This window comes from Coenobita brevimanus, chromosome 40 (genome assembly GCF_032717465.1).
Source record: "Coenobita brevimanus isolate Jiangsu-jjx chromosome 40, ASM3271746v2, whole genome shotgun sequence".
Taxonomy (NCBI): domain Eukaryota; kingdom Metazoa; phylum Arthropoda; class Malacostraca; order Decapoda; family Coenobitidae; genus Coenobita; species Coenobita brevimanus.
In genome coordinates, this window is record NC_136993.1 from 25,139,307 (window position 1) to 25,166,485 (window position 27,179).

At 40.9% G+C, this 27,179-nt stretch overlaps 1 protein-coding gene and 1 non-coding gene across 2 annotated transcripts in view; both read left to right on the forward strand.

Annotated features, from left to right (window-relative positions):
- LOC145397001 (putative glutamate receptor) overlaps positions 1 to 27,179 on the forward strand; it is a 272,738-nt gene that overhangs the window by 112,305 nt on the left and 133,254 nt on the right. The window lies entirely within an intron of this gene.
- On the forward strand, positions 19,593 to 19,711 carry LOC145397387 (5S ribosomal RNA). Its single transcript, XR_013896961.1, has one exon. It is a non-coding gene; the product is annotated as a 5S ribosomal RNA (ribosomal RNA).

Consider the following 27,179-nt stretch of genomic DNA (forward strand, 5'->3'; position numbering starts at 1 on the left):
GTGGAAGAAAGATTGGGAAGGTATGAGTTAGAGCAGATGGAAGGGGTGGAAGACGTATGTAAGATATTCATGGAAGAGATAGGTGCAGCGTGTGAGGTGGTTTGTGGAGTGAGGAGGAGATACAGGGGTGGTGGAATGATGAGGTGAAACGAGCTGTGGAACAAAAGAAGAAGGCATATAGTGAATGGCTAGCGAGTACAGGTAGGAGAGAAGATGAGAGAGAGAAGACAGTGGTATATGTGAGCAGGAGAAGGGAGGTGATGAGACTGGTGAAGCAGAGTAAGAAGAAAGTGGATGAAGAATTTGGGAGGCATCTGGGTGTGAAATGGAGGGAGAGTAAGAAATTGTTTTGGAAGGAGGTAAAGAAAGTAAGGCAGTGTGAAAGGGGAAATAGTAGGGGAGTGAAAGATAGGAATAACAGATTGTTGGTGGAGAAGAGAGAGAAATGGAGGAGATGGAAGGAACACTGTGAGAATTTGTTGAATGTAGAGAGTGAGAGCAGTGCGAGTATAAGTGGTTGGTGAATGGCTGGGAGAAGAAGAAATGAGAGGAGGGAGGAAGAGATCAGTAGGGCAGAAGTAGTGGAAGCAATGAAGATCAAGATGGACAGGGCCCCAGGAATTGATGAAGTGTGTGGTGAAATGCTGAGGTATGGGGGTGAGATTGCTGTGGAGTGGATATGGAAGTTGTGTAGATTGGCTTGGGAAGAGGGAAGGGTTCCAGAGGACTGGAAATCAGATATAATTGTTCCTTTATACAAAGGAAAAGGGGAGAGAGAAGTATGTGGTAACCATAGGCGTATTTGCCTACTTAGTGTGACTGGAAAAATATATGGTAGAATACTCATTGATAGGGTTAGGCATATGACAGAGGAGCTATAGTCCTTCCAAAATATCCAGATCGTTCAGGCATTGTCCCTCACAGGAATTCCCCTTCATGCGACTCTGCCAATATCTGTACCCAAACTCACCTCTCTGTCTCATGTCAGCTATTTACCACTTCCAAATAAAATTTATTTACAGTATATATATATATATATATATATATATATATATATATATATATATATATATAGTATATATATCATTTTCGTTTTCGTTTTTAAAGGCTCCATCATGCTTGCATGTGTCGGCCTTGGTCACCTAATGGCGGCTCTCCACGCTGCATGATCCATTGCAGCCTCCCTGTTCAGTCCCTTAACCCTAAGGTCACACTTAATGACCTCGTCCCATGTCTTTCTCGGTCTACCCCTCATAACCCCACCCCCAGTATTAACACTTCTCACCTTCCTCACCCAATTATCTTCCCCCATCCTCTCCACATATCCAAACCACCTCAATCTACCTCTCCTCATCACAACACCAATACACTCCAGTCCCATCCTACCTCTCAACTCTTCCATTGTAAACCCAGCCCCTCCAGGCCTTGGACGCAGGGACGCACTGCACATCCACCTAATCATTGTCATTTCTGTACGTATGAGCCGGTGAATATCTTCCTCCTTCACTGCCCAGGTCTCACTGCCATACAGCATTACACTCCTAACACATGCTGCATACAAAGACCCCTTAGCACGTAGGGAGAGTCCTCTCAATGTCAGGAGAGGCAAGAGCTCCCTGAACTTCTTCCAACCACTTCTCACCCTAGCCACAGAGCTAGCTCCAGCCCCACCTCCAGCACACAACATGTCTCCCAAATAACAAAACTCTTCCACACACTCAAGAGATTCACCAGCAAGTTCAATCCTTTCATGCCTGACAATCTCCACCTGCTCACCCCGGCACGCCGTACACATAAAATCAGCATTATCTCGCAGTCTACCTCTGATATATATATATATATATATATATATATATAGACATATATATATATATATATATATATATATATATATATATATATATATATAATTCTCTAATAAGGCTATATGGTGTAAGAAAATGCCTGTTGCTTTTAATAATAACAATGACTTTTTATAAATATCACAACACTTGGCATCGTTGCTTTCCAACGCTTTCACGCTTGTAGGTGAGTCAGTGAGGGTAGGTCAGGTGTTAATCTGCAGGTCACTTCCTCTCTGACCGCCATCAAAGATGGAAGCTTTTCCTCAAGTTATAGTAATTCATAAAGCCGTATAGAACTTTTACAGAAATAAATCTCCATAAACTGTCGGTTTTATATGCAGAGAGACAGACAGACAGACAGACAGACAGACAGAAAAAGTCAGGAGGTTTTTCCTCAAATTCTAATAATTCATAAATCCGTAAAGACATTTTATAGACATAAATCTCCATAAAATGTTGATTTTATATCCAAAGAGAGAGAGAGAGGAAGTGAGCTGGGAGTAAGGGTTAACCCTTGTCTCTAATCCAATAATTGGCCCGGTAGAAACTGTGGCAACGTCGCACGTAGGGCAACTCCCGTGAGGGACAACGCCTAAACGATCTGGATATTTTGGAGGGACTATACTTGGAGAAGGACAAGGGGGATTTAGGAAGGGAAAAGGGTGTGTAGATCAGATATTTCTTCTAAGATGTTTAGTGGAGAAGTATCTAGAGAAGGGAAAGAAAGTTTATGCTGCCTTCATGGACTTGGAGAAAGTTTTTGACAGAATAGATAGTCAACGTATGTGGAGGGTATTAAGAATATATGGAATGGAGGGGAAATTGTTAAGTGGCAATAAAGCAGAGACTGAGCTCATTATATAGGGGCCGGTAGAGCTTGATACAACTTGTAAGAAGGACGCGCAAATGAAGCCATGGGGACAAAAAGTTGACAATCCTGCTCTGAACAACAGAAAGAACGACTTACTCTACTATAACGGTAGAAGGGGGGGACTGAGGCAGAACACGCTCATGATCAAACATGCAGCATACTGTACGTTAGAATTACACAAAGGATGATGAAATCATAGGCTATGTAACACCTCCCCACAAAGAAAAAGAAATTTACAAAGGAAATTTCTTATTACTCTAAAACAATCTGTCTAAAGTCTAGATAAGCAATCTGCAATAACATTTTCTTTCACCTTGACATGTTGTATATCTAATGAATACTCCTGAAGAAGTAGACTCCATCTTGTCAATCTCTGATTTTTATCTTTAAACTTACTAAGGAATTTCAGTGGGTTATGATCGGTATAAATGACTATGGGGTCAAAACCAGAACACAAATAAAATGAAAAATGCTGTAAACCCAAAATCAAGGCCAAAAGCTCTTTCTCAATAGTTGAGTAGTTCTTTTGAGGTGGAGTGAACTTCTTACTGTAATAAGATACAGGGTGTTCAATACCCTGATCATCCTCTTGCAGCAAAACAGCCCCAGCTCCTGTTTCACTTGCGTCAACAGCCATCTTAAAAGGCTTAGCAAAATTTGGAGTAGCGAGCACTGGCTGACTTAATAGGATAGCTTTAAGTTTGCTGAAAGAGGATTCACAGTTATCGGTCCAGACAAATTTAACTCCCTTTTTCAGTAGGTCTGTAAGTGGTGTTACAAGAATTGAAAAGTTAAGAACAAATCTCCGGTAATAACCTACCATTCCCAAAAATCTTTGTAGCTCTTTCCTACTTTTAGGTCTGGGAAGATCACTTATAACCTGAACCTTAGCTCCTGGTGGTGCAACATGTCCATCACCAATTACGTACCCAAGGTACTGAACTTTAGCTTGACCAAACTCACACTTTGATAAATTAGCTACAAGATTAGCCTGAACCAAACGCTCAAGAAATTTACTGACATGGCATAGGTGATCTTTCCAGTTGTCACTGAAGATTAATACATCATCAATATAAACAACACACCCTGCCAAACCCTCTGTTACAACATTCATGAGCTTCTGAAAAGTGGCTGGTGCATTCTTCATGCCATTTGGCATTACAGAACATGCAAAAGTCTTTCCTAGTGTTACAAAACACGAGATCTCCCTAGCACGTTCAGTCATAGGTACTTGCCAGTATCCCTTTAACAAATCAAACTTACTTATGTACCTAGCCTTTCTGATCTTGTCTATGCAATCTTCCACGCGAGGGAGAGGGTAAGTGTCTGTTTTGGTTATCTGATTAACACGTCTGTAGTCGATGCAAAGCCGCTGTGACCCACCTGGCTTAGGGACTAGAGTGACAGGAGAACTCCACTCGCTCTGACAGGGCTCAATCATCTTGTGGTCCAACAGGTAGCCAAGCTCCTTCTGGATGAGAGGAACTTTCACTGGGTTCACACGGTAAGGAGGCAATTTAATTGGCTTTGCGTCTCCAACATCGACATCATGCATCAACACAGTGGTTCTTCATGGAGTGGCACGGAACACTTGCGGGTACTCCTGCAGTAATGCCGAAAACTCCTGCCTTTCCTCGGGAGGTAGATGAGAAAGCTTAGTCTGGAGATCATTCATGATATCAGGATTCTTCCCCAAACTATCACTCAGGCTCATGCTGCATGGGAGAACTTCACTTGCAGACTCGGATGAAACAGCTACAGTGCAGACTGGGTTATTTTCGTCCCGCCTGTGATATAACTTTAGCATGTTGATGTGACAAAGTTGCTTGTTTTTTCTATGATCTGGTGTGGCGATGACATAGTTGACATCACTGAGTTTCTTCTCCACGAAATAAGGACCACTAAACTTGGCTTGAAGAGGTTGCCCATGCACCGGTAGCAGAATCAAAACCTGATCTCCTGGCTGAAAGTGGCGTAACCTGGACTTCTTATCATACCAAGTCTTCATCTTCTCCTGAGCAGCTCCTAAATTCTCTCTCGCCAGCTGTAAAGCAGTGGACAGCTGTTCTTTGAACTTCATCACATACTCCAGCAGGTTGACGTCATCTTCCTCCGACAGCCAGCATTCCTTGAGTAGCTTAAGGGGTCCTCTTACTTCATGGCCAAACAGTAGTCCAAAGCGTGAGAAGCCCAGTGATTCATTTGGAGATTCTCTTGCGGCAAATACAACGAATGGAAGACCTTTATCCCAGTCTTTCTGATGTTCCAAACAGTATTTCTTGAGCATCGATTTGAGTGTTTGATGATATCTCTCCAACGCTCCTTGGGTCTGGGGATGTTAAGCTGAAGACGTGATCTGGGTGATGCCCAACTCTTTCAGAGACTGCTTGAAAACATTTGACATGAAATTACTTCCCCAGTCTGACTGTACCTCCTTGGGCAGACCAAACTTTGTGAAGAACCCCAGCATTTCCTTAACCACGTTCTTTGGTGAGATATTTCTAAGTGGAATGGCTTCAGGATAACGAATAGCCATATCAATCAGGGTCAACACATAAGAAAATCCTGAAGAAGTCTTAGGAAGAGGGCTCACAATATCCACCAACACACGGGTGAAAGGCACCTCAAAAGGAGGAATGAGAACTAGAGCTGCAACCTTTTCGGTCTGATTACACTTCCCCACAACTTGACAGGTGTGACAAGACTTACAATACCAGGAAACATCCCTGAAGATACCTGGCCAGTAGAAGTGTTTCAAAATGCGTGCCACAGTCTTCCTCACTCCAAGGTGTCCTGCCAAACTGGAATCATGAGCCACTCTAATGATATCCTGCCTACAAACACGAGGGATGACAACTTGATTTACAACCTCCCATTCACAGTCGGCTGATGTTGTTGGGGGTCTCCACTTCCTCATAAGTACTCCTGACTTTATATAATAACAAGTAGAAGCACTGGCTGACTCTTCCTCACTGCAAGCACAGTTAGCTAGACCTTTCAACTCAGGGTCAGCAACCTGCAACTCAACTAACTCTTGATGAGACAAATTATCAACACTACGGGGTACTGCCTCATCTGGTGAGTGGTCCAAACTAGCAAGAAAAGTGTCAGCTAGGATAACATCATCATCATCATTATCCTCTAAGTCACCAGTAACTTTAGACTTAGTCCTAGTGACAGCACATGCAGGAACACATCAGGGACATCACAATCCTGGGACGCAGCCACTGGCTCACTAGACAACTGAGGAGCTGGACACACTTGACTTCCACCAATATCATTTCCAAGTAAGAAAGTTACCCCTGACATTGGGAGTGTCTCAACCAACCCAACCATAACGGAACCATTAACAAAACCAGACTCTAAATTCACTCTGCACAGAGGGACAGAGAAGTAATTATTCCCTACACCTTGTAAGATTACAGTTTCATCAGAGGAATTAACATTAGAGTCTAGAACACTGGTCAGCATAAGGGATTGGCAAGCACCTGTATTACGATATATTTTAACTTATTTCCTGTCAATACTGTCCAGAGGAATGACAAAACCATCAGACAGGAAATTAGCACATGAACTCTTGAGAGTGTCACCCACGTTACTGCTCAAAAGAGGAACTTCATCATGAGGATTTAATTTACCCCTCAAAGCAGGTTCAGTTAACTCGGTTAAAGAATTCTGGGTACTCTCAAGGGTGGACACTGGACCAATTGACTGAATATTTAAAGACTCCTTTTTGTTCACATCACGCTGTCTCCTGAAACATTTCTCCGTAGTATGACCAAGCTTACTACAATAAGTACATTTACTTTTCTGAAATCTAGAGGTGAAGCTGGTATTTACTTCCTGAGAAACATCATCTTTATTCTCTTTCCTGTTACCTGTACTTTGAGTAGAGGCAACGTACTTACTCTCAGCTTTCCCTTTTTCTTTAGAATATCTCTTGTGAGTGAGAACATATTCATCAGCTAAAACTGCAGCATCAGACAAATTATCTATTCTTTTCTCATCAAGATATAGGCTTACATCTTTATTAACACACCTTTTGAAGTCCTCCAGCAAAATCATCTGCTTAAATTTGTCAAAATCAGAATCCACATTCTTAGAATTTAACCACTGCTCTAACAGATCTTCTTTGATTTTTGCATACTCAACATGGGATTGCTTATCTTGCTTATAAGTTGTCCTAAATTTTACTCTATACGCTTCAGGAACAAGCTCATAGGCCTTAAGAATCAAGCTCTTAACTACATGATAATTATCAGATTGACCCTGAGGCAAAGATGCATAAGTTACTTGAGCTTTACCGGTGAGAACAGTTTGAAGGAGTACTGGCCAATACTTTTTTGGCCAATTAAAACCTGTAGCTACCCTCTCCAACAACTGAAAATACTTTGTTAAATCAGATTCATTAAAAGGAGGGACAAGTTTAACATTTTTAGCCACATCAAAATCATCAGAGCTAGATGATCCAGTTCCACCTTCTTTCATGCGATACTCATGGTCTACCTGAATCCTAGCAATTTCAATTTGTGCCTCCTGAATACGAGCCTGAGACTCAGCCTCCTTAGCAAGTGCTTGAAACTCAGCCTCCTTAGCATTTGCCTGAAATTCAGCCTCCTTAACACGAGCCTCCTGCAGGGCTGGCTGTAACTTAGCTAATTCAATCTGCGTTTGCTCATTTGGAGGAGTTATATTAAACAAGCTTTCATTAATCATGTCAACAATTTGATCTTTAGAATGATGAGAGCGAACAGCAATTCCCAATTGTTGAGCAACAAGCATAAGTTCATTCTTTGTTCTCTTTTCTACATCACACACTGTTTGCACATTTGACAAAAATCTTTGGCTTCATCAAGTGTAGTAATAGTTGAAATCATGAATAAATCAGTCACAAAATATCAAGCAATATCCTTATGATAATATCCTGAATATCCTGGCGAGGTCGCCAAATTTATGTTATGGAACAGAGAAAGATAATGTACACTTTAAGTGAGAATAGTAAAAATCACTACTGTCCCGTAAAGTTTCAGGTTCAAAACAAAAGAGTTAGGTAAAATTACAAGTTAAAGTTTAATGCTCAAACTAACAACAAAACATTCAGGACTCATAAGGATAATGTAATGGCAAAAAGCAGGATAAATACATGGTTAACTGCAATAGCCTCTTTTAACACGAAATTAGCATGAGTAAATTTATCTAAGTCAGCCCTGATAAAATGAAAATACCAGATAATACTCAGTGAATGCAAGATATATTATTACAGATACAAAATATTATTAATAATGGCTGACAGTAAACCTTTACATTAAGCACAAAAACCTCACTAGGCCTACGAATTAAAACCTTATGCTATACAGTATAAGAAAAAATGTAATAACACTTATACTCAAATTACACAGCAGTTAGATGGCTGGAGACTTCCTGAGCACTCACAATAATAACAACTGTACAGGGGAGGACAGAGATGTGAACAAAATGAGGAGTAGATCTAAGTGGCAATAATGCAGAGACTGAGCTCATTATATAGGGGCCAGTAGAGCTTGATACAACTTGTAAGAAGGATGCACAAATGAAGCCATGGGGACAAAGAGTTGACAATCCTGCTCTGAACAACAGAAAGAACGACTTACTCTACTATAAGGGAGGAGGGGGGGAGTGAGGTAGAACACGCTCGTGATCAAACATGCAGCATACTGTACGTTAGAATTACACAGAGGATGATGAAATCATAGGCTATGTAACAATATATCTATCTATCTATCTATCTATATATATATATATATATATATATATATATATATATATATATATATATATATTGCCAGACGCCTCAATCCCGTTTGGTGTGGCCACAAACAAATCGCCTCCAAGTCTCCCTGTTCCCCGCCATTTCACTGTACTGCTCCCAGCTCACACCCCCTCTCTCATATACCTCTCCACCCCATCCCTCCATCTCATCCTCGGCCTCCCCCTCCCTCTTCCCCCCTCCACATCACTCACATACACTCTCTTCATCAGTCTCTCACTCTCCATCCTCTCCACATGGCCAACCCACCTCAGTGTGTTCCTCATAACGCTTCCTGTCACATCCACATCAACACCACAACGCTCCTTTATATCCTCATTCGTCAGCCTGTCTCTCCATGTGACTCCACAGGCTCCTCTTAAATAACTCATTTCCACTGCTCTCACTCTTGACTTGTGTCCTTCCAACAACGTTCAAGCTTCACTTCCATACGTTAGAGTTGGTATCACAATACTGTCATGTAGTAACTTTTTCACTTCCATGCTCACTTCCCTGTTTCTTATCACTGCTTTCAAAGAACCAGCAACCTTTCTTCCCTGCTGTACCCTTTCAAGCACTTCACCCTCCAAACCTCCATCCTTACTCATCACACTACCCAAGTACCTAAACGTACTCACATTTTCCAATTCCTCACCATCCAACCTCGCTGTACATTCACTGACTTCACCTCTCTCAAAGACCATCACTTTACTCTTCCCTACATTCACCTTTAGATTCCGTTTCTTACACACTCTCCCAAACTCATCCACCAAGCCTTGCAGCTCCCCTTCGTCTTCACTCAATAACACAGTATCATCTGCAAACAACAGTACAGGGAGTTTCCAAACACTCTCCTCTCTTACCAGGGCCACTCCAACATCCACTACCCTACCTTGTACCTCTTTTATTACCCCATCCATGTACAGATTGAACAACCATGGAGACATGACACATCCTTGCTTCAATCCAACTTTCAAAGAGAAAAATTCACTTAGTTCACCATCTACACGCACTGCAGCCTTCGCACCATCGTACATACTCTTCACAGCATTCAACAACTTCCCATCTACTCCATATATTCTTAACACTTTCCACAATCCTTGTCTATCCACCCTGTCATATGCTTTCTCCAAATCCATGAAAGCCTCATACAACTTCTTTCCCTTCTCTAGAAACTTTTCCACTAAAGATCTAAGAATGAATATCTGATCTACACAACCTCTTCCCTTCCTAAAGCCTCCCTGTTCTTCTCCAACTAATTTCTCTGTTCTTTCTCTAAGTCTGTCAATAAGTATCCTACCATACACTTTTCCTCTTATACTAAGAAGAAAAATGCCCCTATGATTACCACACACTTCTTTTTCCCCTTTTCCTTTGTACAAGGGAATAATTATACCTGACTTCCAATCCTCCGGGACTCTACCTTCCTCCCAGGCCAGTCTGCACATCTTCCACATCCATTCGACTACTATCTCTCCCCCACAGTGCACAGTGCACAGTGTGTATATTCAGGGATGGTGTGGCAGCCTTGCCAGGCCCTGTTAAGGTAGGCAGCAGTCAATCAGGCCACAGCTTCGTTCATTCCACTGAGACTAGGAACTTTCCCATGCTGGACAAGCACACAAGTCACCACACACTCCATCAATTCCTGGGGCTTTCCCCGATTTAACTTTCTTCATTGCTTCCACAACTTCTATCCTACTGATTTCTTCCTGTCTTCTCACCTCCCTCCTTCTCCTAGCCATTCCCCATATATATATATATATATATATATATATATATATATATATATATATATATATATATATATATATATATATATATATATATATATATATATAGATAGATAGATAGATAGATACACATGTGTCTATCTATCTATCTATCTATCTATATAGATAGATAGATAGATAGATAGATAGATATGTGTGTGTATCTATCTTTCTATATATATATATATATATATATATATATATATATATATATATACCATCCACCCATCATCCAATCCCACATTGCCCCTTGAGGAGCGCAGGAGCCTGGGGCTAGGCAGTTGGTCCCGACGTTTAAGATGAGATTGACCAGCTTCACTTATTCCTGAGTGGCATTACATGAGCAATCAACCCCAACCATCCCTTGGATATAAACCTTCACCGGCTCAATCCGATTGGAGGGCAATAATTACCCACTAAACTACCAGGCGCCAAAATTTGATTACATGGTTATCATCAGCATAGTAAATGGTTTCATGGTGTACAGGAAACCTTTTGGCTTGTCACTCAGTGTAGAGTCACCCACAGGCAGAAGGAAGAGGAAAGAATGAAGGAAAGAAAGACAGAAGAGGAAGTGTAAAGTTACCAGTAGGCAGAAGGACAAGGAAAGAATGAAGGAAAGTAAGACAAAGGAGTACAAAGGAAACCAAACAACAACAGACCTTATGGTCCTATCAAGGCTGTTTGTTACAGAGTAGACTACGATTACGAGATCTAACTCCACATGCTGAAGGATAAAGCAATAAGGCTCCCCCTGCCTCCAAACCCACCAGTTAACACTGGCAAGATAAAGTGAGAGACACCACCATGCAGCATGGAAAAACTGACATGGAAATTTCATAGGAAAGACTGAAAAGGAAAAGCTACATTCTTTAATACTTTATAAGCTACCAGTATGAATAACCTGAAAGAGAAAGTAGTAAAGTAAAATGAATAATCGAATAAATAAATTACTAATGTATGTCACTATTTATGGGTACTTTGAGTTGACGGGGCGTCTGCTGACACAGTGTGGAAATTGCACAGTTCACAGTGTGTATATTCAGGGATGGTGCGGCAGCCTTGCCAGGCACTGTTAAGGTAGGCAGCAGTCAATCAGGCCACAGCTTCGTTCATTCCACTGAGACTAGGAACTTTCCCATGCGGGACAAGCACACAAGTCACCTCCTGAAGCAGTGACCCCTGGTATATTAAAAAAAATCCTGATGGTGGCCACGTACCTAACAGGGACCCTCAGTGATCCACAGCCCATCACAGGTCGAAAGTATGAGTACTGACCGTTAACTCATGGCTATCTGTGCATATCTTAGTCTGTGCATATACTATATTTGCATTTAATAAATTGATCCAGGCTCTAAAAAAAACTAAAATAAAATAGAATAGAAAATTATACATACACAAGTGTTTTATTTAGGAGTAAACATATTAAGCTGGGGGTTAGTTGCCAAATACTTATCCAGGCGACCTTTAAAGGTATGTACTGTATTGCAATTTACGACGTTGGAGGGCAATTTATTCCATACATTTACAACTCTATTGAAGAAGAAATGCTTAGCTTCATGCGACAGGAATCGTTTGCCAATTATTTTATGCCCATTGCCTCTAGTGTAATTCGAGTGATCAACTATGAAGTATTTATCCACAACCATGTTATTGTGTCCTTTGAATATCTTGAATACATGAATTAAATCTCCTCGTATCCTCCGTTTTGTTAAGGTAGAGAGATTCAGGGGTTTCTAAACTTTCCTTGTACAATTTATTTCTCAATCTAGGTATCATCTTTGTCATCCTTCGCTGCAGTCTTTCAAGCTTTTCCATATCGTTTTTATAATATGGTGACCAAAACTGAATGCAATACTCCAAGTGCGGGAGTACTAAGGAATTATACAAAGTGAGGACAATTTTATCGGACTTATATTCAATTGCTCTGCCTATGAATCAAATCAGTTTATTGGCTTTTTTTACAGCTTCAGTACATTGTTTGCTTAGTTTCAGATCATTTGTTATTATAACTCCTAAGTCTTTTTCATGGTTTACCCTATCATGTTGATCATTATTCATGCTATAACTAGCTCTTACATTTTTACTGCCAATGTTTAGCCCTTTGCATTTGTTAATATTGAAATCCATTTGCCAAACTTGGGCCCAGTTGAACAGCTGATCAAGATCTCTCTGAATTGCCTGCCTTTGCAGTGCTGTGTCTGCTCTGTTACCTATTTTAGTATCATCAGCAAATTTTTAAATCTTACAACGCAATCCTTCGTCAATATCATTTACATATATTAAGAAAAGAATAGGACCTAACACTGAACCCTGCGGCACTCCTCTTGTAACGTTTATCCAGTCTGACTCTTTTCCATTTATTACAACTCTGCTTTCGTCCGGTAAGCCAATCTTCTACCCACCCCAGAACACTGCCGCTGAAACCATGTGCCTTTATCTTCTGAAGGAGTCTTTTGTGTGGACCTTTGTCAAAAGCCTTTTGAAAATCGTGGTAGACCACATAAATAGATTTAGTCTCGTCGTTCATGTTCAGTATATCATTGAAAAAGTCCAGCAGATTCGTGAGGCAAGAGCGACTATTACGAAAACCATGTTGAGAATCTTTTATGAGATTGTTTGTTTCTAAGTGTTTAACATACTTGTCTCTGATAATAGTTTCAAGCAATTTGCAAACCACCAATGTTAAACTAATTGGGCGGTAGTTTTCTGGTTGGGCTCTGTTGTCCTTTTTTAATATTGGAGTTACGTTAGCAAGCTTCCATTCATGTGGCACCTTACTGCTCATAAGCGATAAATTAAAAAGTTCAGATAAGGGCTTTGATATTTCATTCCGTAGTTCCTTTAATACACATGGCGATGTCCGGTCCTGATCCTTTAGTCTCTTTTAATCTGCTAATTGCAAGTAGTATGTCGCGATCGCTAACTGTAATGTCAGTGATTATGTTGCCCTCTTCTATAGGAATGGGGGAAACAGTAGGAATCGTATGTATATTTTTTGTTGTAAATACTGACACAAAGAAAGTATTAAGAATTTTCGCCATCATAGTTTCATCATCAGTGTGCTCTCCGTTATCTGTGATTAAGGGACTGATTGATGGAGTTATTACATTTTTGCTTCTTATGTAACTGAAAAACTCTTTGGGATTTGATTTACTGATACTTGCAATATGTGTCTCAAGGTTTTTCTTACTGCATTTAATTAATATTTTTGGCTTTTCATCGAAGGGCATCGTATTCATTTTTATCAGTTTGACTGTCTGTGGTATTATAATTCTTATGTGCAAGATTTTTTGCTTCTAGACAATGTTTAATGTCGGAGTTCCACCATTTTGGCTTAGAATTTTTGGCGGGCCTTCTGTTGCACATTGGAATACATAACCTGATGGCACTATTGAGAGTTTCTGTAAAGTAATTCCAGGCATCATTGATATCTAAAGTTTCGACAATGGGATGCCAATCACCTGCACCTGCAATTGCCTTTAATTTCTTAAAATTTTGCTCTCTTAAAGTCAGGCACTTCCTCACAACTGGCCTTGACACTGTCTTCATTGCATTTAATGTTAAATGTAACTATGCGATGATCACTTGTACTAAATTCTTCTCGTACAATAACATTACTCACTGCATTTTCTGATGTAGCTAAGACAAGATCTAGGATGTTAGCTTCACGTGTCGGATAATTTACAAATGATACAAAGAACTTTCCTGCAACTTTGTATATAGGTCTAACCCTGTGTGTGAGGATAACGCATCTCCCCATTTTGGAACTGGTAAATTAAAGTCACCAAATATTACAGTACTTTGCATACAAGATATTTCGGCAATTTGAATGTAGATTTCATTATCGACATTGAGTGGCTGACCGGGCGGACAATAAATTAACCCAAGAGTGATTTTATGACAAGATTCATTTCTAAACTGAATATAAATAGTGTCAATGTTTTCAAGACATGGCTTGGTAATTTCGACTGGATGAAATCCTGATTTAATATTTAACAACACACTGCCCTCTGCTCGATTCTTCCTTTCACTACTGAAAATGTGATAGCTTGGTAAACTGAACTATGCTAGAAAATCTCTGCTCAGTATTTAGCCACGATTCTGTTACACCAATTACATCATGATCTTCGGTAAAGACAAGGGCCTTTAAATCAGAAAATTTATTACGTAGACTATGTGCATTTGCAAGGATTGCTTTAATGTGTTTTCCTTTCCGATGTGGGGAGCTTCCATTATTTATTGATTCATCAGATCGTATGACATCTACGTTTGCCTCCCGTGATGCTTGTTTTATCTCCAAAAAAAAACTTACGGCATCATTAAGTAAACAACCGAGACAGGCAGAACCAAGACGGCATTCAAGTGTAGTCTGTCGTTTGCAAATAGTGTACGCTGCTCATAAAACTGGTTCCACGTGTTGACGTACTCAGCTCCTTCCTGTAAGCAAAGTGACTTGACTCTGTTATTGATACTAAATGCTCTGCTGAAGAAGGCATTCCCTGCATTAATTCTTGGGTGTATGCCTGAAATTAAAATATAGTTAGTTTTCTCCTTGTAGCGTCGAATCATTTTCCTGTACTTCCCCATCAGCTCCTCTGATTGGGTTCGCATGACACCATTGGTACCTGTATGAATTATGGAGGAGAAGAAAGGGCAGACACCCAACAGAAGCACTAGATCGAGTGAGTGGATGGTGAGCACCCCCACCTACGACAAATATATATATATATATATATATATATATATATATATATATATATATATATATATATATATATATATATATATATATATATATATATATATATATATATATATATATATATATATATATATATATATATATATGGAGCCTGAATGGTAAAGTGTACGTTTTCGTACACTGAAGAACGAGGGTTCGCGCCCCGCCAGGGTAATAAACTTTGGGAGCGTTCTTCATGCGACGTACTGCATTGGCGGACACAAAGGAGTGCTGTGGTTGAACCAGTGTCGCATACTGTAAAGTATGTTTGCACCCAGTCGGCTTGCGTGGGCCGATTACATTTGGTTCACAGACTACACACACATCCAAAGCCACTCCAACACAACAATTACACTTACAAGCATTTCTCACCCTACATACAGTCTCTGCCAGATAGCCTAAGCCACTTAGTAAAGATACATTGGCTGTATCGTCCCCACTTCGTTCGGGATAGGCCGGTCCTGCAGTGGACATTCAAACGGCTAATGAGATGAGATGAGAGAGAGAGGAGAGATGTTTTATATATATATATATATATATATATATATATATATATATATATATATATATATCCCGACGCCCTAATCCCGCAAAGGGTGGCCACAGACAAAACGCCTCCAAGTCAATCTGTCACCCACCATTTGACTACCCTCCCCCCCATTCCCCCCCCCCTCCCACATATACCTCTCCACTCCATCCCTCCACCTCATTCTCGGTCTACCCCTCCCTCTCCCTCCCTCCACCACACCTAATACACCCTCTTAGTCAGTCTTTCATTCTCCATTCTCTCCACATGTCCAAACCACCTCAGTGTATTTCTCCTAATCTTCTCAACCACATCCACATCTACCCCACAACGTTCCTTCACTTCTTCATTCGTCAACCTGTCCCTCCACGTCACTCCACATGCATATATATATATATATATATATATATATATATATATATATATATATATATATATATATATATATATCAAATTGACTAAGGATCACCCCCCACAAGGTATTAAAAAACACAGAAATCATAGTATATCACAATATTCGTTCATGAAATGCCATTCATTAATATGAAATCATGTCTCCCTTGTTTTTCAGGACTAGTTGGATGCGTTTTGGCATGGAATCACTTAGATCTCTAAAGTAATCTAAGGACATTTCTTTGCACCAAACATTTGTCAGTTCAGTCTTGAGGTTGGCCGAATTTGGTGTCTTCTTCTCTGCCATGATTTTCTTCATCTTTGCTCAGCAGTTTTCTGTGGGATTTAGGTCCGGACTCTTGCCAGGTCAGTCGAGGACCTCAATCCGATTATCCTGAAGCCATTTTGTCACCTTTCTTGACTTGTGAAATGGAACTGAATCATGCATGAAAAAGTCGCACCCCTGAATAGCAAAAAATAAATGATCTTTCAGAACTTGAATGTACTGGCCATATTCATCATCAAGTTCTTAGCAAGAAAGTAGAGGCTTCCCCTTCCCATTTCACCTGAGAAACACCTCCATTCCATTACTGATAGTGGGTGCTTAACAGTCGGCACCATTTAAGCAGGGTCATATCGACTACAGGAGGATGGACGACGAACCTAGGCAGAACGCACCTGGAACACTTGAAATGTGCTTTCATGGGAAAACCTAACTTTTTTCCACTCATCTGATGTCCAGTGTACATACTTCTTGGCAAAATGAATGCGCTGCTTCTTCACGTGGTCAGTGAGAAGAGGTTTCTTGGCTGTGGTGCCGCTTGGTAAACCCAGCTCCTTCTGCAAGCAATGTTGGATAGTTTGAATTGAGACGTCTTGTAACAGCTGGGGATGCATTCTCTTCAATTCTGCTGCTATCAGTCGAGGATTCTTGATTCCCTCCTCAGAAGCGTATCTGTACCTCTGGAAGTCGTCCTATTCTTTCCACCGCCATGCTTGTGTTCTGGTACAAAATCAGGTGGCAGGCCACGCGCTGCAGCAAGAATCTTCATGACGGTCGACTTTGCGTGTTGACAGGGACATTATTCTGCCTCCATGCAATGATACGGACCCTCTCATCCCATGAGCAGTACTTTCCAGGCATGATAACTCGATTCTAGGAAAATAACAGGGCAAACAGTAATACATACGAAAAAAGATGGAGGTGCAAACTCGGAAGGACGGGAACATATACTCCCACTCTCGCATCTTGTCAAGCACTGAAGTGCTGAGTATTTCACCACCTCCAGCCAACACCAGAGGAGTTGCCAGTTACTTCTTGCCCAAAAAAATCACTTGGTAGAGGTGGAAACACGAAGCAAAGACAGACAACTCTCCCATAGCAATTCTGTGTGTGTAGGTCCTAAGTCAATTTGCGGTAGGGTGTATAATTATGTATATACATACACATATATAGATAGATAGATAGATAGGTAGAAAGATAGACAGATATGTATATATCTATATCTTCATCTATCTATCTATATATCTATATCTATATCTATCTATCTATCTATATCTCTATATCTATATCTATCTATCTATCTATTTATCTATCTATCTATCTATCTATCTATATATATATATATATATATATGTATATATATATATATATATATATATATATATATATATATATATATATATATATATTCACACCCTACCGCAAATTGACTTAGGACCTCCAACATGCTTCTATTCCTCGGCCTTGGTCACCTAATAGCAGCTGTCCATGCTGCTCGATCTCTGGCAGCATCCCTATTGGGTCCCTTATCCCTGAAGTCACACTCAATGACCTCGTCCCTGGACTTTTTCTGTCATCCTCTCGTAACCCTACCCCTAACGACTTCTCACTTTCTGCACCCAATTATCGTCCCCCATCCTCTCCATATGATCTAACCATCTCAGTCTACCTCTCATCACAATACCAGTACACTCCATTCCCATCCTATCTCGCAGCTCTAGCATCGTAAACCAACCCCCCTCCCCTCCCTAGGCCTCGCACTCAGGGAAGCAGTACACATCCACATAATCACTGTCATATCTGTACGTTTGAGCCTGCGAATATCCTCTTCCTTTACTGCCCAGGTCTTACTACCATACTGCATTACACTCCAAACTCATGTCGCATTCAAAGATCCGTTAGCTCGGAGGGAGAGCCCTCTCAATATCAAGAGAGGCAACAGCTTCCTGAACTTCTTCCAACCACTCCTCACTCTAGCCAATAAGTTAGATCCAGCCCCAGCTCTAGCACATAACATATCTCCCAAATAACAAAGCTCTTCTACACACTCGAGACTCACCAACGAGATCAATCCTTTCTCGCCTGACAATCTCCACATACTCTCCCCAACACGCCTCACACTTGAAATCAGCATTAACTCGCCACCAACCTCTAATACCACTGCATCTCTTATGTACCCACTTATCACAAACACTGCATAAGATGGAATTACATCACACGCCTTTGTGGCAAATCGCACATGGCCACTCTCCCTCTTCTTGACAGTACCGCCACCAGCCCTGGATACCATCACCTTTGTTTTATCCGCATTTACTCTTAAGCCCTTGTGCCCTGCACCATCTCTCCACTTCCCAAATTTTTCGTCCGTCTCCCTTTCATTCTCTGCAATCAACATCAAATCATCGGCATACAACATCTCCCACAGAAGTCCATTTCTGAAGTCAGGTGAAAGGGCTTCAAATACCATGATAAACAACAAGGAGCTCAAGACTGACCCCTGATGCACACAAACATTCAGGGCAAACTCATCACTGAAATCTTCATTCACCCTTACCTGGGTCCGAGCACCAACATGCATAGCTATACTACCATAACCAGCCACTCCCCGATCCCAAGCTTCTCATTGCCCACTTCACCACTTCTCTAGGGACTCTGTCAAAGGCCTTCTCCACATCACCAAAAACAAAGTACGTGTCCCTTTTCTTTTCTATATATTATTCCTGAATATGTCGAACAATGAATATGGCAACAGCGGTCCCTTTGCTAGGCACAAACCCAAACTGCATCTCATTATTAATCACTCTTTTTCTAATCATACCTTCTAGGACTCTCTCCATTACCTTCATTATCTGGTCCAAAACCTTTATGCCTCTATAATTTCCTCTTTCCAGGGCATCACCTTTCCCCTTGTAGACATGTACAATTATCCTCTTCAGGTAAAAACATCTGGGACTACATACTCATATATAATCGTATATGCCAAGTAAGTAACCAAACCCACTCCTATACCTCCACAGGATTTCAACATTTCAGCAGTCAACCCAGACACAGCTGCTGCCCTCCCCACGTGCATGTTGCCTATTGCCCTGCCCACAGTAGCAGCGTTAATCAACGGCCAAGGGCCAAACACTGGATCTGCTGGCTCCAAACTTTCCCTGTCCCAGTCCTCATTTAATAACCGGTTTTAATGCTCTCTCCATGCGTCTTTAATATCCCAGCTGTTCACCACTACCCTTCCTTCATCATTCTTCATACACTGCTCACCTATGATAACCTTATTTTACCTCTTCATCAGATTTGCCACCTTAAATATCATATATATATATATATATATATATATATATATAGATATATATATATATATATATATATATGCCAACGGCCATGCCACGTTGAGTACACCGCTTCCCGTTCGATCAGCGAAGTTAAGCAACGCTGGGTCTAGTTAGTACTTGGTTGGGTGACCGCCTGGGAACACCAGATGCTGTTGGCATCCCTACGTGTCAAGTGGGGTTGGTGGAGGATTAGTGCCCCTCCCTGTAAAACAATTAACTCTAAGCCCTTGACCACCCCGTTTGGGATACATGGCGTCTGGCAATGGATGGGATGGATATATATATATATATATAGATATAGATAGATAGATATATATAGATAGATAGATATAGATATCCCGTTTGGGATACATGGCGTCTGGCAATGGATGGGATGGATATATATATATATATATAGATAGATAGATATAGATAGATATATATATATATATATATAGATAGATAGATATAGATAGATAGATAGATAGATAGATATAGATAGATAGATATAGATATATATATAGATGGATAGATATAGATAGATAGATACGAGTATATATAGGTACAGTCGCGGCCATAAATAATCATCTATCCCCCTGTACTTCGTGCCTCAGACTGGCTCCTTTATGCTCGGCAAGTCACACTGGAGTAAGAGGGGCTGAGAGGGAGGGGCCAGAGAGAGAAGGGAAGGTGGGCTGGGGGACGAGCGATGGTGCTTGGGTGGAGTGAGGGAGGGGAGGGAGGGTAGGTAGGGAGAATGAATACTGTTCGTCACTGTGGAGTGGATGTGGAGTGGTTGCATTGAGGCAGTTGGACAAAATTCAAAATAAAGCCATTAGATTAGTCAACAATCCTGCCATTACGCAGGACCCTCCTCCATCATCAGTACCGGTACGTAGAGATGTTGCTTTTCTAGCATTATTTTACCGCTATTTTTACCGTAAGTGCTCTGACGAACTTGCTTCAATTGTGCCTCCCCTTCATATCTTTTCCCGAAATATTCGGGCAGCTGGGCCTCATAATTCGTCTATTCTCTTTCATTCAGGGTATCAGATAAAGGAGTTACTATTCGCTAGATAATGCTGCATTACACCTTGTGTAGCGGCGTCAGACAACAAACTTTCGATAGGTGGTGATATCAAGGACTGGCTCGTGAGAGAAGTATACTGACGTGATATCAAATACTAGTGCAGAGCCATTGAGATTGTGTGGGCCCAGATTGTCAACGCGAGGAAGCCAGAGAACGAGAGGACACGGGCCCTCCTCCTTCAGGACCAGCACATCAAGGACGAGTGGGAGCTGTTCAGACGAAACCAGCAAACCATCAACAACATTGTTTCCCCGGTGCCGCGACGCCTGCATGAGGTTTTTAAGGCAGGAGGCCACTGAACTACTTTTTAAGCCTTTCCTGGTTGCTTTCGTCTGACCAGCGTCGGTAACCATTGACACAGATATATTCTGGGAGTTTGGGTAGGATTTTGTTTCATTTTCCCTCCAACAGATTATGAGAGATACCGTTATCATAACCAGCCATGAGCACAGACATCAAATTTATTTACCTTTTATGCACAGTTATTTTAAATAGCCTTTTCATATGAAGATGTCATTAAATGATTATTGAATTGACATGATGGTGACTGTATAGAGGGATTGTATACCGCGAGGGTGATCATATGTGCAGTGGACACAGCCATGTCAAAGGTTGTATATAATATTATTTCCAAAAAGTAGTTACATGTAAGGATAGAGGACGTTTCTTACACAAACATTACGGAAGTCAAAGCCATCCAGATTCCATTCTGCGTCTGAAGTCAAAATACACGGATAAACACAAATATCTGGCTCCGCACTAATGATTGATATCACATCAGTATATTTCTCTCACGAGCCAGTCCATGATATCACCACCTATCTAAAGCTTGTTATCTGACGCCGCTATACAAGGTGTGATGCACCTTAATCTACAGAATAGTAACTCCTTTGTATGATGCCCTGAATGAAAGAATATTGACAAATTATGTGGCCACAACTTCGTATTTCATTCTCCCTCCCCTAACTACCCTCCCTCCCCTCCCTCACTCCACCCCAGCACCACCCCACATCCCCCCACCCACCTTCCCTTCTCTCTCTGGCCCCTCTTACTCCAGTGTGACTTGCCGCGCATAAACAAGCCAGTCTGAGGCACGGGGTACAGGAGGATAGGTGATTATTTATGGCCACGACTGTACATACATACATATATACATAAACACATACATACATTTAATGATAACACAAGATGCTGATTGGGTATCTGTCTGAGAATAAAAGATGAACAATATATAAGAATAACGCAAGGGTTACAGAAGATATGAGGAAACGAAGAAATTTTTGGCCATGCTTAACCCAGAAAGCTCGAATGACGGCGATGTTAGTCCAGAAACAGGTGTTCGGAGCGCCTCAGGTGATTTCATAGGCGCTTTGCATTTTCTGCCGTGGTTTGAAGCCATTCTCATTATCTGTAGTTACCAATGCATGACACAGGCATATACAGATGGCAGTTGTGTGGTAATGGCAGTCTACCTCAGGAAACTGAAGCGGTAGGAATGATGATGTCTGATTCTGTGTCATACAAATCTCTCATGGACATCTCGCCCCTGTCACCTCCACTTCTGCGAAGGTTCCCACTCATGCAAGGAATACGTTGAGTGAAAGTGCGATTAGGAGGAATTTGAATGTGACAGTATCATCACTGCTGTGTGGAGAGACATCGCCCGAGAACGGAGGTTACTGGCTAGGGTGACATATCCAGTCCGTCCTCCCCTGCCTCCTCCCATAAGTGCCTGCTGCTACTCATGAGTGACCATGATGGCACCCCGGAGCCCAAGGACTTCCACCACCCTCCTGATACCTTAGTAGAGTCCTCTGAGGCGTCGGACTCTGAGGACAAGGGTCAGACGGCCAGAAATCACACATTAACGCCGTACTGCGGCCTCCCAAGCCTCCTTCACCGTGCCCACGTGTCACCACCGACTCACTATCGCCCACATTACCCCAGCCTGGTATATCGCAGTTGTGGAGAAGCGTATATAATGCAAATTTGTGCATAAAATGATATATATATATATATATATATATATATATATATATATATATATATATATATATATCCATCCAACTATCCATCATCCAATCCTATATTGCCCCATGAGGAGCGTAGGAGCCCGGGGCTAGGCAGTTGGTCTCGACATTTAAGATGAGAGTGACCAACCTCACTCATCCCTGAGTGGCATTACATGAGCAATCAACCCCAACCAGCCCCTTGGATATAAACCTTCACCGGCTCAAACCTTCTGGAGCGTAATAATTACCCACTAAACCACCAGGTGCCAAATTTTACTATATGGTTACCACCCAGCGTAGGAAATGGTTTCCTGGTGTACAGGAAACCATTTGGCTTGTCACTCAGTGTAGAGTCACCCATAGGCAGAAGGAAAAGGAAAGAATGAAGGAAGGAAAGACAGAAGAGGGAGTGTAAAGTCACCCGCAGGCAGAAGGACAAGGAAAGAATGAAGAAAGGAAAGACAGAAGAGGATGGAAGGAAAGAAGGATGGAAGGGAGGAAAGGGCAGACACCCGAGAGCAGCACTACATCGAGTGAGTGGATGGTGAGCGCCCCCACCTACCACATAGAGAGAGAGAGAGAGAGAGAGAGAGAGAGAGAGAGAGAGAGAGAGAGAGATCATTAAAACAAATAAAAGGAAAATTTCATTCTAGAAAATAAATGTTATTACGAAAGTAAAGACTGACATTCATTAAGTGGTGTAAGATTGTAGAAAAATAGTGCAATAAACATAAGTTGTAGAGGATAAGGAAATCTACGGCATTGGATATACTGTAAGTGTTACGACCAAAACAATCACCTAAACACGATTTTCATTTCTGTATGATGTTAGAAGATTAGGAAAACTGAGCATATAAAAAAAAACAGCTCGAGTAAAATTGAAAGCGTCTTTGCAGTATACGTAAAAATATGTGTTGTGATTAAAAAAAAATACAATTTATTGCTATTCCTGTTGCCTAATGAAGTAAGTACAACCATGTACTGTAAGTGCCATAAATGTAAGATGTTTGAAAATAAGGAAAACCGCCGGGAATAAAAAATAAGTTCGAGTGGAAATGAAAGTGACCTTCGCAGTACAGGTATAGAAAACAGGCTTGAGTGAATGTGTAAGTGATCTTTCGCGGTATTCTACACTTTCACATATTATTTGGCAAAATGTCACATTCTGGAACTGCCGAAAGAATTAGGTGAATAAAATGAGCTAGTCGGGTGTACAGAGTGCACCGGTAATGATTGATTCACGTTGCAGTGACAGGGGCAGGTGAGGAGTGGGAAGGTTTAGTGGGACATGGGAGAGCGAAATCCTCCTCTGGCCAGGGCCACCTCTGTCTGTGTGGCCCCTGTACGGGAAACACCTAGTAAGAATGAACCCCAAGTTTTGGGGGTTAGCATTTCAGTCCAAGTAAGCTCACTCTGATTTTATTCTTGTTAATAGCAGACGATTATATATGAAGTTTAGGAGAGGAAGTTGGTATTCGAGAAAAGTTTTTAAAGGATTTATCCAACTCACCCAGTTCATTTAATCTGTCCTAAGCTCGAGAGAATAATTTGGTAGTAGGAAGAATAAAAAACAAAAATCTTCGGATTCAAAGAACTAAGATACTTGAAAAAGGGAACTAGAAGAGTATGCAGTGAAGACAGATATATAATTGCGAACAAGAACATCACCCCACACTTTCACTGAATAATCATGAAACTCTTATACTGTACAATGATCTGAAAATTTATATTGTACAAAAGACTGCACTCTTGAGTCTCCACGTTTATCGTAATGAAGTTTATCGATAATCACGTCCACAGCCATCCATATATGAGTACAGACTGACGACATAACCGAAGCAAATGAACAGTGTCAGTGGGTCAATGGAAAGTTTTTTCACAGAGAACGGACTGAGAGTGAGGAAATGTGTAGCATCAAAAGAGAAAGAGGTAATTATATAGCCTAATATAGAGGCTAAGATACGAGTAAATGTGTATGTGAGGATGAGTATTCTGGTGAGTGTGTCGTCCAGTCTTGGATACCCCCCGTTAGAGGGGAAACAGCATAGGTATATAATTAGACAGATATAGAAACTAAGCGAAATAAATAAGAAATGCAAAGAAAGCAGCTTTTAATCCATTTAGGGTGTTGATTGAAATAGGTAATTCATTTAGGCCAATCCCAATCGATTTTGCTCTAATTTAGAGGCATTCTAGCTCTCACAGAGTCCAAAACTATAGCGATTAACGCTTTCCCTTTAACAGACTCACCAAAGGTTTATATTCAAGAAACCACCATCCGAAAGTTGTTCATCTGAGAGATATCATCATACTTAAAGTAATACAAATTCTACTAAGAAGTGATGTTTGTGGTCTCTCAGTATGGAAACATAATGCTGCCACCTTGGAGACGAAGACGAAAATCAGAAGGCCTTAAGTAAATAAATGACTTGGCCGTAAATAAGGTCCCTGTTCCACTGCATTACATTTAGTTAGTTAGGTGAGGTCGAGTACATAGTATCTCCTCTTGTTTTGGAGGTTCTTGAACGTAGCGCTACAATCCGAGGATCTTCATTACGTGAAAAGCCTAGACACTTAGAACCTACCTAACGGACCTAACCTAACGATGAAGCAATGCAGCTGCGACCTAACCTTACTGACAAAATTTTTTTGCCTGATGCCAGTAAATTTTTATCACAATGGGGTGTCTGCGTAAAGATGGCAGCGACATTATTACATAATACAACGTTCTGGCTCGGGAAATCCTCGAGAAATACTTCCTTGACTTTTACCCTTCATAACTACTTTGTTGTGCCAAGAGATTTCTGGTTGTGTACTCACTATTGCAGATATTATTGTATCGAGCTTGGACGCATGCGGTATTTCCCTTACCGCTGATTAATGTAATAATACACGAATTAATTTTGTTTTAATCCTGTCGAGCAAAAAATGGCTTTAAAAAGATATTGTCACAAATTCTTCACAATTCTTCATCGTCAGCTCTTTTAAATGCAGTACCTTCTCCAGTACAATTAACCACATTCATCCTGGCGCCTTCCTATAATAATTAGAACAATTTTTTTTTCTTTTTAACTTATGGCCGTGGTACTATGTCTTGGTTTTCATAAAGCGGAACTTTTTGGTGAAGACCCTTGTTTCTCACAACAATATGATGATTTCGACCCAGCTGATGTTGTGGCTGGCATTTCAAGGGAGCATCTCCAACTTCCAAAGTCTGAATTGAGCAGTCCCTCAGGGGACCAAGGTGGGGTTCTATGCTTCCTGATCCAGATTTAATCTAGTGTGACTGACGCACTTCACTGGCGGAAGTACATAGGAAGCCCTACTGTTGGGGTGACAATTGACATCAGTGCTTCAGACTACAACCAACTCCAGTGCTTCTTAGAACAACTGTAATCATGGACGTGGCAAAACCACGTCACCCTCAACCATAACAAGACTGTGGTGATACTCTTCAGCATGTCCTCTAGGGCAGTCACACCACCAGCTGTCACACTTGGCTCACACACTCTCCAGGTGGTGAAGCCCACAGAATTGCTGGGAATTACTGTTGACTCAAAACTTTATTGGAAGCGATAGTCAAGGCCGCTACATATCGTCTGAACATGCTACAAAGAATGAAGTCACTAGGTACCCTGCAAGAAAAATTCAGGGATATATACACCACCTTCATACTCCCTAAAATAATGTATGCATCCCTAGCCTAGTTATCCTCTCTCACTGCCACACAGCATCATCGGCTGGAGAGGATACAAAAGTGGGCGTGTAGAATAATTCTGGGTACATGGTACACGTCCTGTCACTAAGCGCTAAAGGCCCCGAGTGTCTTTCTCTCTCTCTCTCTCTCTCTCTCTCTCTCTCTCTCTCTCAACGGTACTAGCAAGTCCTGCAGCTGTTTCCTGAGAGTCTTATCCCTTACCTTTGCCACCGACAAGTCTCTCACCTGCACTTCCCCTCCACCCAGAATCGCCAGACGCTACAGAAAAATACACCCTATAAAAACAATAACTGATCGTTACAAAAATAACAACACTTTTAGCCGTGGTAACAGCTCATCAGTGATAAATAAGAAGAGATGAAAAGCAATATAATAAAGGACTCATCAGTGAACACTACAAACCAGTTACAGTGTCACAAACGAATTATCATAATGATTATTTCTGCACAAACTAGAGATGTAGAGTTACATCTACTCCTCTCTTATCATCATATTAATCAATGCTCTCCTTATTCACAGCACTTTAATTATAATATTCATAAGTCATAAGTCCTTGTTTACTATTATTTGTTATCTCAACAATAAGTATCTGAGAATCATCCAACAATCACATCATATTAATATGAATTCTTAATGTGTATATCTTCAACCCTCGGATGCAGGCTATGAATAAACTGTGTATTTGTTATTATTATTATTATCTATAGATAGATAGATAGATAGATTATTATTATTATTATTATTATTATTATTATTTATTTTATTATTATTATTATTATTGTTATTATTATTATTGTAACTCACCAAAGGAGTGGTGAGTTATATTG